A 13,285-nucleotide genomic window follows, 5' to 3' on the forward strand; every position below is an offset into this window, starting at 1 on the left:
ACTTAGTTTTGTATTTTTATAATAAAAAAAGAAAAAGAAAAAGAAAAAAAAAGAGAGGCCCTTCCTTTTCCGGACTTGGGCTAACAAATTGGCCCAAACAAACAATGCACAAAACCAGGCCTGCCCGGTCCAGTCCAACCTGATACCCAGGGTGTCCAAACGACGCCGTTTTAATCCAGTTTGATCCAGGCCGTTGATCTCAGATTGATCAACGACCAAGATCACCTCCCCATAACCCACTAATGGCCCCGACCCGTTTCCACCCGGACCAACCCAAACCCTTTACCTCCGAAACGGCACCGTTCCACTTAAGCCCTCAGATCCAGACCGTAGATCTAGATTGATCTAACGGTTGAGATCAACCCACCCATTCCATATATAAGCCTTTAACATACCCTGCCCCCTATCCAATACCCCAGCCTTCGTCTCCACAGACCCTTCCCCTCAAACCCTAGCCGCCCCCATCTCCCTTCACCAGAAACCCGGCGGCATGAACGCCGGTGACCCCACCCTCAACATCATAGAACCCCCTTGCCATCCGGAACACGGATCTGTTAACCATGTAGTTCGAATCCCTTCCCACCTTCTCGAATCTTCATTTGAAGATTCGAGTCAAAACTCGATCTACACGGTTTAACCCCAGTTTCACACCAGACACTCCCCAGACCCCCTCGTGACCAAACCATGCTTGGTTTGGTCCGAATCTGATCAGGGAAGCATGAATCCCAGATCTGAGTTTTGGAACTTTGTGATTCTTCGTCACTGGTCCGTATCCGTTCAACCGAAGAGATTAAGGTCTAATGGACTTTAATCAAAGTGTTTCTCATCTGAGAAACACTTCGATTAAAGTCCGTTCAGCCTTAAGAAAGGCCTGACCAAGTCCGAGTTAAGGTTTTGATTTTTCAAGGTTTAAGGTGAGTTCTTTCTTTTTCTTTATTTGTTTTGGTCCATCTGATTTATGGTGAAGTTTTGTTCATGTTTTGTTTGTGTCCCCGAATTTTATCAACTATGCCCTGTCCATTTTGCCTGAACTTTTTGCTGTTTGGTTAAGTATCTTCTTCTACTTGTTCTGATAGTGTGTATGTAGGTATTTGTTGTGCAATTAGTTGAATTCCAAATTTGTACTGATTAACTGATTCCTCGAAGCACAATTCTGCTCAGTCAATATAATGCGAACCTTGTGTGATACTGTTAAATGTCGGATTTTTGGCTACGATTGTATGTGTTATAACTAATATAGTCGAGTCGACATATGTCGTCAATTGGTTTCAACTGTCTGAACAAAAATAAATCGATTTGCTTCTGTTGAACATTGCCTGAATCAATTAAGAACCAAGTTCAATTACTTATAGTTGTTAATATGATTTCAGAAACCTAAGGCTTGGTCTGTAATTGAAATCTGAGTTGATGGCATGTGCACTTGTGCACAGCATGTGCATTGTGCACAGCCTGTTTCCTGCGTAAAAGGGCTTTTGATTTAAAAATGGTTTGACAGCATATGCTGTCAGATATATTCTACTGCCCATACCTTGCTTTAGTTTAAGAAGTATTAAGCCTTTTAAAAGGATAAGTCTGCCAGGGAATGTTGATGGGGGTTAATACTTAAATAACTAATTGGAATCTGAAAATGTGAAAGCACATGGGAGGGGTATTTTGATGGCCTAAAACAGGCTGTTAAAGTGATGTTAAGGCTTATAAAAGGGGGAGTGATAGACAGAGGGAGTGGACCCAGAGAGAAAAAAAAAAGATTGAGAGGAGAAAAATACACACACTGTGAGGAATTTTTGAAAGAGAGAGTTGAAATACATACAGATATATATACATACAGACAGAGCATACAGAGATAGAGAGAGACACTGAGAGGGAACATCCGAGAGTTCAAATTCTGAAAACAGGAACTGGAAAAGATTTCTTTTAATAACTTCAGTATAATTTCAAAACTGAAGATTGGTTTTAGATTTTGGAAAGAAAGGAGATAGAGGGTGGATATACAGAAAGCAGAAACTGTCTTTTCTTCCTGCTAATTGTTCGATTCCCAGTTTGTTTAACCTGTTTCAAATAAGTGCTGATTTCCCCTCAAGTATCAGCTAGGTTTCTTTTGTTTTGGTTCTTATTGGTTTGCCTTCTTTTGGAGTTGGACCGTTTGAATCCTGAGCCCACTTCTCTGCTTGTTGCTGTCATTTTTGTTGCCTCTGCCCATTGGCTATAACTACATCTTGCACTGGGATTTTGTTTCTATTTGGTTACCTGCTGCTGCTGCTGTTATTTGGTTTCCTGCTGCTGCTGACCTTTCCCTGTCATTCTCTTCTTCCTCTTTGCATTTCAGCATTCCAGGTACACATTTCAAATCCTATGTGGGTGTAAACTGTAACCGTTCGAAAGCATGAAATGAAAGGAATTCCAAGAAGTTTAAATGTCTGTCTGTAATGCTCGTGGTCTATTGCTCCTTTCGTATGAATTGATCAGTGTATAATTCAATAGTAAAAATGCCAGTTAGTTAATGCTTAAGCTGAGTTTTAGCCTCTTGTATCTTAGTTTATAGTTGTTTGTTGATATGGGTTAAGTAATGGTGTGGTACGTAGGATGTACAAATATTTGACACAGTGACTGATCAGATTCTTGTTTTAGCTATAATGATATGCATAGGATAGGATACTTCCACCTTACACAATGATGTTATGTTTTATTTTAGTTTCTTTCGTCAAAACCCGCTAGGCAGTATATAGGAGCGCGTTCGAACCCCCAGTGATAATAATGCTTAGTGGGTGAGTCTAGTTTGAATTCAATTCAAGAGATGTTTTGGATATGAGCATAGCATTTGTCACGTAATTTCTTTATCAAAGTAGAACATTTCTCATAAAAGTAGGACGTCTTTTACTTTACAAATAAACTAATCAGAAATTGATAAGATTTAGGCCCAAAGCATATACTTGAATTGACATGTATCTTCTTTCTTCTATTTTAGATTGAACATAGTTAGAAATGTAGCCACTTTAGGATATCCTTTTCTAAAATAGAGGCGAGCCTCGCCAAACAAAAATGCAAAATTGCGTGGCCCTCAATAAATAACCATAATAATTATTTAGAGTCCAGGATAGGCCGTTTAGCGAATTTCATGGCCTTCCACAAAAATAATAACGCGTTAGACTCTTTAGGCGCGGCTTAATTAAATCATATTCTTAAATTCGGGTGCACATTGATGTGACCCAAATCCAAATCTCAACGAAGTCAAAATGTGTTGACGATCACGGGCGCATTGATTGTGACGTGGTTCGAGATGCATTTTCACGACGTTGCAATTCTATAAAAATAAGTGATAATGATAAAAGCGGTTTAAACTTAATAAAAGCACGTAAGTCATAACATGTATTTAAATCAGATATTTAGCCATTATAACAATTTAAGCGACCGTGCTAGAACCACGGGATTCGAGGGTGCCTAACACCTTCCCTCGGGTCAACAGAATTCCTTACTTAGAATTTCTGGTTCGCAGACTTCATTTGGAAAAGTCGAAAATTTCCTCGATTTGGGATTCAAGATAAACCGGTGACTTGGGACACCAAAAGCCAAACCTTTCCCAAGTGGCGACTCTGAATTAAATAAATAATCCCATTTCGAATATTGTCACTTAAATTGGAAAAACTCCACCCGCGCATTTAACCCTTCGGGGCGGGCGCGCAAAAAGGAGGTGTGACACTTAGAACTTTGGTCTTAAACATGCGATGACAATTCTATGACTATAAGAGTATATCATTAAGGATAAAGTGGAAAGTTTGAAGAGCTTCCGAATACAAAAAGGTCTCGTTCTTTTTTGGAGCAGTCTTAAAAAGAGTATCATATAAAATGGAAGAATGGAATATATACTAATAGCCTAGAATCCACGTAGTGCAGCAGAGAATGGACTACATAATATTTGCATTTTATTTCCACCCTTTGTAAAAATGAAAAGTTCTATCGTGAGGAAAAAATCTTGAAATGCCCACCCTCTATTAAAAAAGATGGATAATAATATTAGGTCTCATATAAAAATGTTTGTCAGTAATTAAAGGACGTTAAATCATGAGTAGCATATAAGAAGATATCCTAATTCATATGCCCTTCTCTGTTTCTTTCTTTTGTTTCATCCTTTTCTGTTTTCAGTGAAAAACCAGAAATGGCCAAGTCTTGACTCATCCAAAGGGAAGAACGTCATCAAGTCATGTATTAATATGTATCGTGGATAAATATAGACATTTTCTTGTGCATTTCCAGCATAGTAAAAAAAAGGATTTTTCTCTAACCAAAACTGATTACTGGCAGGTAAAACTTCTTTTGTCTGGCTAGGCCCATATCCAATAGTGTTGATCACAGCTCCTGAACATGTAAAGGAAATTCTGACAAAGAATCATGTTTATCTAAAGCAAACTCATCCCAATCCATTGACCAAGTTATTGGCTCAAGGTCTTGTAAACCTTGAGGAAGAGAAATGGGCCAAACATAGAAAAATTATCAATCCTGCCTTCCATGTGGAGAAGTTAAAGGTTATACTTCTTTCTCTTATTACTTTCTCCGTTTCATTTTATATTTATTTTGATGGGTTAGTTTAAGAAAGAAAGAAAACTTTTGAATCTTGTGGTCTTAAACAACAGATATGTATAATAAACAAAAATGTCTTTTAAATCTTATGTTCTTAAATATGCCACGTCGGATATTGGAAGCTAACGGTTACTATATATAGAAAATGGCATTCTTTATTAAATAGACTGAAAAGGAAAGTAAGACATATAAATTGAAATAGAGGGGGTACAAAATTTAGAGAAGATGGTAAATGTCAAATGCCTTGGACTTAAGATTGTATATTGAGATGTCTAACCTTAAGAAGTTGTCCATTTATAACAAGCTTTCGCTTTTCCAATTGTTTTGTACAGCATATTGTTCCAAAGGAAACGTCATTCGACCTCGACGTATGGCCAGCTCTTCAAGTAATGACCAGTGAAGTCATTTCTCGCACAACATTTGGGAGTAGCTATCAAGAGGGAAGAATAGTATTTGAACTTCAGAAAGAACAAGCTGAGTATGTAATGGAAAAAGGACGTTCAATTTATGTACCAGGATCAAGGTACAATAATTACTTCTCAGATTTCCGCGTTTCATAACTTTCTTTGTCATTAAAAAGGAAATATCTTACTCTTAACAAATTAATAAAAAAGGAACTGAATTTACTTTGTCTTTCTACTAAAAGACTTATCTTGTTTGCTTAAATTTGTTTTTATAGGTTCTTGCCTACTAAAACGAACAAGAGAATGCTGGAAATCGAAAAGGAAATTCAAACAACAATTAGGCGTATCATTGACAGAAGATTGAGGGCGATGAAAGCGGGGAAGACTAATAATGAAGACTTGTTAGGCATATTACTTGAATCCAATTTGGAAGAAATAGAACTGCATGGAAGCAAAGAGTTTGGAATGACAACATCAGAAGTGATTGAAGAGTGCAAGTTATTCTATTTTGCTGGCCAAGAAACAACTTCGGTGTTGCTTGTTTGGACAATGATTTTGTTGTGCTTACATCCAGAGTGGCAAGTACGTGCCAGAGAGGACCCCCTAAGTTGACAAGCAATTTAAGAGGTCGATTTGCTTAAGTATTAATTGAAAGTAGTTTATAAGCAGCAAGTGCTGAAAAATATTTTTATATGCTGAAACTGATTTTATAATTAATAAATTTGTATAGAAGTACAAACAATTGATGTGTTTGGTAAAACAGATAGTCATAATTTTTTTTTGTTAGAATGATTAAACTGCCCTTAAAGCTACTTATAAAATATATAAAATAAAAAGTATCTTTACAAGGAGAAGTACAAACTACAATGGAATGGACTGAGTTACTGCTTTATTTTGGGAAGGTATTTAGTGGATTACAATAATATTAAGGATAAAGTAGTCATAATTTTGGTCAAACCAAACGCACTTATAAGCTGAAACCAACTTATGGCTTTTGGATTATATATACTTTTGGTGTTTTCCAAACACGTAAATTAGCCAAAAATGCTTATAAACTTGTTAAAGCTTATCCAACTACCCTCTAATTCTACTGCCAACTTATGCAATGCTTTTTTCACAGGTGACCATGATCTTGTACGAAACGTTAAGGCTTTCCCACCATTACCTGTATTTGGTAGAAGGACTAAAGAAGAAGTGAAATTGGGAGAGCTAAATCTACCAGATGGAGTGGTAGTCCTTATACCTGCAATTTTGGTACATTATGACAAGGAGATATGGGGTGAAGACGTAAAGGAGTTCAAACCAGAAAGATTCAGTGAAGGTGTGTCAAAGGCAACAAATGGACAAGTCTCGTTTATCCCATTTGGTGGGGGACCTCGAATTTGCATTGGACAGAACTTCGCAATGCTGGAAGCAAAAACGGCAATAGCTATGATACTTCAACGATTCTCTTTTGATCTATCCCCATCTTATACACATGCTCCATTTGCAGTGGTGACTATTCATCCTCAGTATGGTGCTCCCTTGCTTATGCGCAAACTTTAAAATTATATTTTATATCATTGGCGTTGTATTCTCCATGCATTGAATGATCGATACTAAATTGTCGCGTGATGGCTGAAGTTGCTCTTCGAATTTAAACATAGCAGCTTGGTTAATGTTATCAGAATTGTTCACTTCTTAATTATTATTATTTTTCCTTTCCTTTAGTTGGTGTATTTATTAAGCTTTTGATAACGTTCCATCTAGTCTTCTGCAGAGTTTGTATAGTAGTACTTCCTATTGATGCAACTCAAACATTAAGCTACATTTCAAAAAACAATAAGTAGATTGAACTGTGCATATCCCTCACATTAAGTTTTGCAAGTCAGTACACGTACCTACATCTCAAAGTGTTAAAATCGTAAGTAGTCTAAAGAAACACATTACGAAGAATTAGGATTCAATGTGCAAAAGGCCTGATATCTCGTTTCCTGATATAGTGAAACTCTTTAATTTCTGTTACCACCACCCTTCAAATGAGCAATATGTTTTTATCCCCACTACTAGTATCACATTAAATTCCAATCCCATTGTCTTATCTAAAGGACAAATTACAAATAATAACCTATTAGGAATACAGATGTAGATCAAGGATTTGGGTGTCGTGTTGTACAACCATATACGTACGAATGATTAATGAAAATCATATACGCATCCTGGCTTACCAAGGTAAATTAAGAAGCCATTATCATAAAACATACGTATATGATTGTACTAGATGCAAATGACAAACACAATTGAATAAATATTCAACATAAATCCCATCAATTGCAGAAATTTCCTATTTCTCCTTGTCTGTTTAACATTTTGGTGAAGGACAATAGTTTGCACAAGAAAGAAGAAACAAGACACTTACTCCATATAGTAAATACAAGTATAAAGAGTTAAATTAATATATGGGACACGACTATCCCACGGTAATGATCAAATGAATTTGATGGATATGTCTGCTCTCACGAAACGTGCTATTTGTACCCCGTTACAATTTTAAAATTAAGGAAAAGATCTTTTTAGATTTCTTATGTGTAAAAGACAGATCTCTTATGTGTAAAAGTAAATCTTTCATGTGTAAAAAAAAAATATAGGGTCATAAAATAAAAAATATGTTTGTAAAGAGCCACAAAACTAATTGACCCGAAACAGTGGTGAGCATTTGTGATTTCTTGCATGGCACTTACGGTTGGACAAGAGGTATGAACAAGTACAAGAATATAAATTCCACTTCAAAGAGAATAAAGCTAAGAACATAAAGGAGGCATTAAGTTCAATTAAGAATACGTTTTCCATCTCAATTTTTTTAAAATGGAATCTTTCTTGGATCTGGTATTAAAACAATAACAATTTTATACTGATTGTGTAAGGATTTGGAAATGTTACGAGTATGTCCGAAACGGCAATTAAGTACAATATTGTGTAAGAATCCAAGTCACAATTAGTATAAGTTTTGCGAATTTTTAATAACAATTTGAAAAACAGATTAAAAACTGCAATATACATATCAATATTAATAATTTTGTATAGAATTCAAAGGAAAAAAATAAAAAGAAAATTGTTAACCATTTTGTTAGATTAAATATATGGGAGTATCTACAAAAAACCTAAGGCGTAAAGTTTGTATGGGACGAAAGCTCTCCGAGGGGTTGTTTGGTAGGATGTATTAGGGAAATAATATATGTATTAGTTTTGTTATTATTAATCCTTTGTTTGATATTGTTTTTCAACATATGTATAAATAATACTTGTATTAGTTGTACATTCTATTCATTACTATTCTATTCATAGTAAATCATGGTATTAGCAATATCATGATTTTAATACATGGATAAGCATGTATAAAAAGAGAGCTGGTTTTAATACACCAAACCAAATAGTCGATAAGAAATAATCTCAGCATTACTAATACACGTTATTCAGTATATTCTTATACACCTGATGTCGTGCTATAATTACATATATTTTGACGTTATTCACCTTGCTTGTTTGTTGTTTGGATGATAATTCCTGCAACATTGGAGCTTAATTGTGTTTATTTTACATGTAGGAACACTTGGATGCGAAGTGGAGGAAAGTTACATGAAATGGTAACTCGAAGCTACAAAATAGAGCAATAAAAGTCACAACTTTAGACAGTTCAAGGCTTTATTCAGGGCATCAACGTTGGCGCCTTGCAGTGTATGTTGGCGCCTTGCAATGTATTTTGGTGCCTCTGACGATGCCCAGCGCCGACGATGCTTATCCGAACCACTTTTATTTTCTTTCTAATTGTAACGACCCGATTGGTCGTTTTGAGCAATTGCATCCGGTTTGGTAGTTTGACGTTACGAGTAGCTTCACACAGTGTATTATGACTTGGGTGCATCATCGGTTCGGGTTTTTGAGAAGTTCGGAAAGGATTTTTAGAAAATACTTTTATTGAGAAGCTTGATGTTGAAAACATTGACCAAGATTTGACTTTTGAGTAATTGACCTCAGATTGGTGTTTCGATGGTTCCGATAGGTTCGGGTGGTGATTTTGGACTTGGGCGTATGTCCGGATTTGGATTTGGAGGTCCGTAGGTTAATTTGAAGCAATTTGGCGAAAATTAGAAAGTTGAAGTTTTGGAAAATTGAAAGGTTTGACCGAGAGTTGACTTTGGTGATATCGGGATCAGATGCAATTTGGAGAGCTGGAACAGCTCTATTATGTCATTTGGGACTTGCCTGCAAAATTTGGTGTCGTTTGGAGTTGATTTGTTATGGTTCAGACTCTCGGTTGCGATTCTAGAGGTTCTTGAAGTTCAATGTGATTTTCATATATTTTGGCATCTGATTCGTGATATTAGTGGTTATTTTGTTGTTCCGATTGCGCGAGCGTATTCGTGTTATGTTTTCAGACTTGTGAGTGTATTTGGTTTAGAGCCCTGAGGGCTCGGATGAGTTTTGTACGCATTTCGGAGTGTTTGAAAGAAGGTTCATCTGTGTTGGTATTTCTGTTCTCGCATTTGCTATGACCGCATTTGCGAGATCATTCTCGCATGCGAAGATGGGCTGGGCAGGGGAAGTTCGCATTTGCGAACATTTGGGCCACATTTGCGAAAGCCCTACTTCGCATTTGCAAAGTGTCTTGTCGCAATTGCGAAAGAGACAGGATAGTCCAGGCTTCGCTTTTGCGAAGAATTCTTCGCATTTACGAACCCAGTGTCACAAATGCGACATCTATAGCTGATAACAACTAGGTCGGGAATCCAAATTAGAGTAAGAATTTGAGAAGTAAATGCGGAAACAATAACAACAAGGAATTGAACAACTAGAATTAAAGAGATGAAAATAAAGGATATGGGACGAATTCAAGGAAAGAATTCCAAGAACTTCCAAGAACGTAAGTTCTATAGCCTTGACAAGATCAAAGTAACAACGTCTTGATTTATGGAAGAAATCAAACGCCTTTACTTAAAAAGCAAATCAAAACAATAGATTCGGATCTTGACCACTTTACGAGTAACTTGAGACAACAATTAATAACTAGTATTAATCACCTTCTAAGAATACCACAAAGGAATCAAAGATATCATAAAAGAGAAGTAATCTTACTACCTTGAACTAAGAACTAGTAAAGGTTGAAAGATAAATCTCAAAGCACAAGTAACAAAGGTTCAAAAGAACTCTCAAAGTATGATATACTTAATCAATAAATGTTGTATCTTATGAATGAGAAGAACTCCCTATTTATAGGAGTACTAAGTCATAAAAGTCCTTAAAATTAGGTAGGGTGGTTGCTAAGGCATACAAAGTCATTACAATTAGGTAGGGTGGTTGCTAAGGAGTAAGAAAAGTCATTAAAATTAGGTGAGGGCGGCCAAGACCCTTTGGGGCAGATTTGGACCTTAAAACAACTAGTTTGGGCCATTGGTTTGGACTCCAATTGGGCTCCTTTTGAAACACCCCCTTTTGGACCTCTTTTAAACTTATTTTGAGCCCTTTTTGATGGATTTCAAGGGCTAATTTGGTGACCCAATCTTTCTCCTCTTGGACTTCAATTTGGACCACCATATAATTGTAAAATTTGGACAATTTATTTCCTTTGGTCTTGAGCTCTTCCTCTACAATTGAAAGCTTCTTTATTTGCCATTGAAGTCTAGCAACCTTAGTTTGCAACTCTTTAGCTTGAGATCTTGTATATGGCCTTGGAGCTTCCAAAACTCTATCCTTGTCCTTGATGCTATCACCTAGCCAATTCACATCCTTTATCCTTGAGCTCTTCCTCCCAATTAATAACTTCTTCATTTGCACTTGAAGTCTAATGATCTTGTTTTGTAATTCTTTAGCTTGAACTCTTATTAAAGGCCATCTTTGAGATTCAAAAGCTTCATCCATGTCCTTGAATAGAGTTGAGCTTCCTAGGATGCTATCATTCCCCTCTTCTTGAAGAAAATTCGTCCTCGAATTTTGACCTTGCAAGAAAAAGAAAACACGCACTAGTAAATGGTATCCACTAATCTGAAAAAATAGTAGGAATAAAATAAGATAGTGACAATGTGTCCATTTAACCCAATCAATCCTAATAGGTATAAATACTCCCTTATAAAGAATATGGACATCATCATCCCAATAAAATTTATGTCTACCTAGATTAATACAATAAAAACCTCTCTTAGATGCACCATGCAATGGAACTTGCAATTCGATCTTGTCGGTACGACAGTCCATGAGTATACATGATAAAGAAATTATAAGAGAGTAACTACACATCCATTTAATATAAGTACCTTTACCACATTTAACAAACAAGATACATTCATGATATAGACTACTAACTACAATTACAAATCTCATGGATTCCTCTACATGAAAGAGTATTTGATCACCAGTATTACAACAATCATGCATATCCTCTTTACTAGAAACAAATACTTGTACAATCTTACAATGAACATGACTTGAAGAATGACTCCCCATCACATAACAAAGATCACATTCTTTAGCACATGAAAACTCATTAGCCACTTGAATAAGATAAGAAGAAATATTTAACTCATTTGCAAGCCTCTTCACAGAAATTCCATGCCTCTTTCCACCAAGTTGGAATAAGTAATCATCTATGTCATACACAATTTCAAAAGGAAGCGAATTACTCTTACACATTAACTTAGATATTATAGTTAATGACTTGATGTGCATCAAAATATCATCATCTACAAAAATTATAAAGTCACCAATATAAGAAATAAGAGTGTAATTCATTACCTCCAAAAATACCTTAGGTGTTCTAGAAAGACCAAGAATGCAAATAAACCAATTATACATACCATACTTGGACTTATTTACCAATGGAACATCATCACCTTGTATTCTTTTATGCATTGGCTCCACCTTAGCAATGCTTTTAGGCAACTCCATGTCATAACCCTGTAAATAAGAATCGAAATAGTCAAAAGGTTTAATAACAAAGAATTTAATCAAGCTTTTGTCTTCCACCATCCAACAAGAATTGATATTGCCGAATTTATGTTGGAATCCAATTGGATCTTTTGCCACCATCTCTTGCGCCTCACCACTCCTTTCAAAAGGTATTTCATCACGTGGCTGCACAAAATCACAAGAACTAAAACAAGAAAGAGTTAATGGGTTAGGAAGTAAAGAAACGTTTTTCTTGCTTACACTCTCTTTGGCTTTTATCGCAAGACTAATGTTTTCCTCACCCTTAGCCTCTTTTCTCTCACTAAAGAGTTCTTTTCCTTCACTCAATCTCTCTTGTTTCTCTCTCTCTACCTTACAAACTTTGTTTCTCTTATTGCTTTCTCTCTTTTCTTTTTTCTCAAGATCATTGTTTACCTCACTTGACATCCCACTCTTTTTACTCAAGACAACCTCTCCTTTTTCCTCTCTTGGAATGTCAACATGCACTCCCTTACTCCTCTCATTCTTTTCTCTCTCGTATTTTTCCATATTCTTTTTAACAATCTTTTCATCTGCACAAATTTGTGAGGGAGTCAAAGGTCCAAGACTGAGTTTCTTCCCATTAACCTCAAAAGAGTATCTATTTTTTTCGATACTATATGAAGCACTTCTATAGATATTCCATGGCCTTCCCAACAAGATATGAAAACGATTCATGGGAATGACATCACACCAGATCACATCCTCATACCTTCCAATAGAGAATGGTAATAACACTCTTTTATCTACCTTTACTCCTTTCAACATATAGGGATCAATATGTTCAACACAAGGCAAGTTCAATTTCTCAACCATATAAGTGCTAATTAAGTTATAGTTAAATGCTTTGTCAATTCTAAGGGTATAAATTGTAGACATCACTTTAGCTCTTGTTTGAAAAATAACTTTACCATTGTCTTCTTTCCATTCGATATATTGTAATATCGACCTTTCAAGAGTCATAGATCTACTCCTTCCACTGCAACTACCTATTTGAGATATCTTGACATAGATTAAAGGAAATATGAATCTCTCAAATTTGGCTTCTTTGTTTTTTTTTTCAATTGTTCTCTCACACACTTTATCCTTTTTTTTTCTCGAAATGACCTTTGAACAAAATACTTTGTAGATTTATAGTTAAACCAACTCGTATGAAGTTCTTAGTAGTAAAATTCAGATTTTTGGGGAACTAATGAAAGAAAAACCAAGTCCTAGAACTATTAGGCTCGGTTAAAACATGACGCGAACAAAAAGGAAAGGATTATATGTTTAGATTAGAAAGAGTAAGAAAATCTAGGATCCCCTCTTCTTGTTTCCTTTGTTAATTTTTGGTAACAAATTAGATACAA

At 35.8% G+C, this 13,285-nt stretch overlaps 1 pseudogene; it reads left to right on the forward strand.

Annotated features, from left to right (window-relative positions):
• The window catches only part of LOC104232022 (cytochrome P450 CYP72A219-like), a 57,276-nt pseudogene that overhangs the window by 24,400 nt on the left and 19,591 nt on the right, over positions 1-13,285 (forward strand).

Source organism: Nicotiana sylvestris, chromosome 7, assembly GCF_000393655.2.
Source record: "Nicotiana sylvestris chromosome 7, ASM39365v2, whole genome shotgun sequence".
In the NCBI taxonomy this organism is placed as follows: domain Eukaryota; kingdom Viridiplantae; phylum Streptophyta; class Magnoliopsida; order Solanales; family Solanaceae; genus Nicotiana; species Nicotiana sylvestris.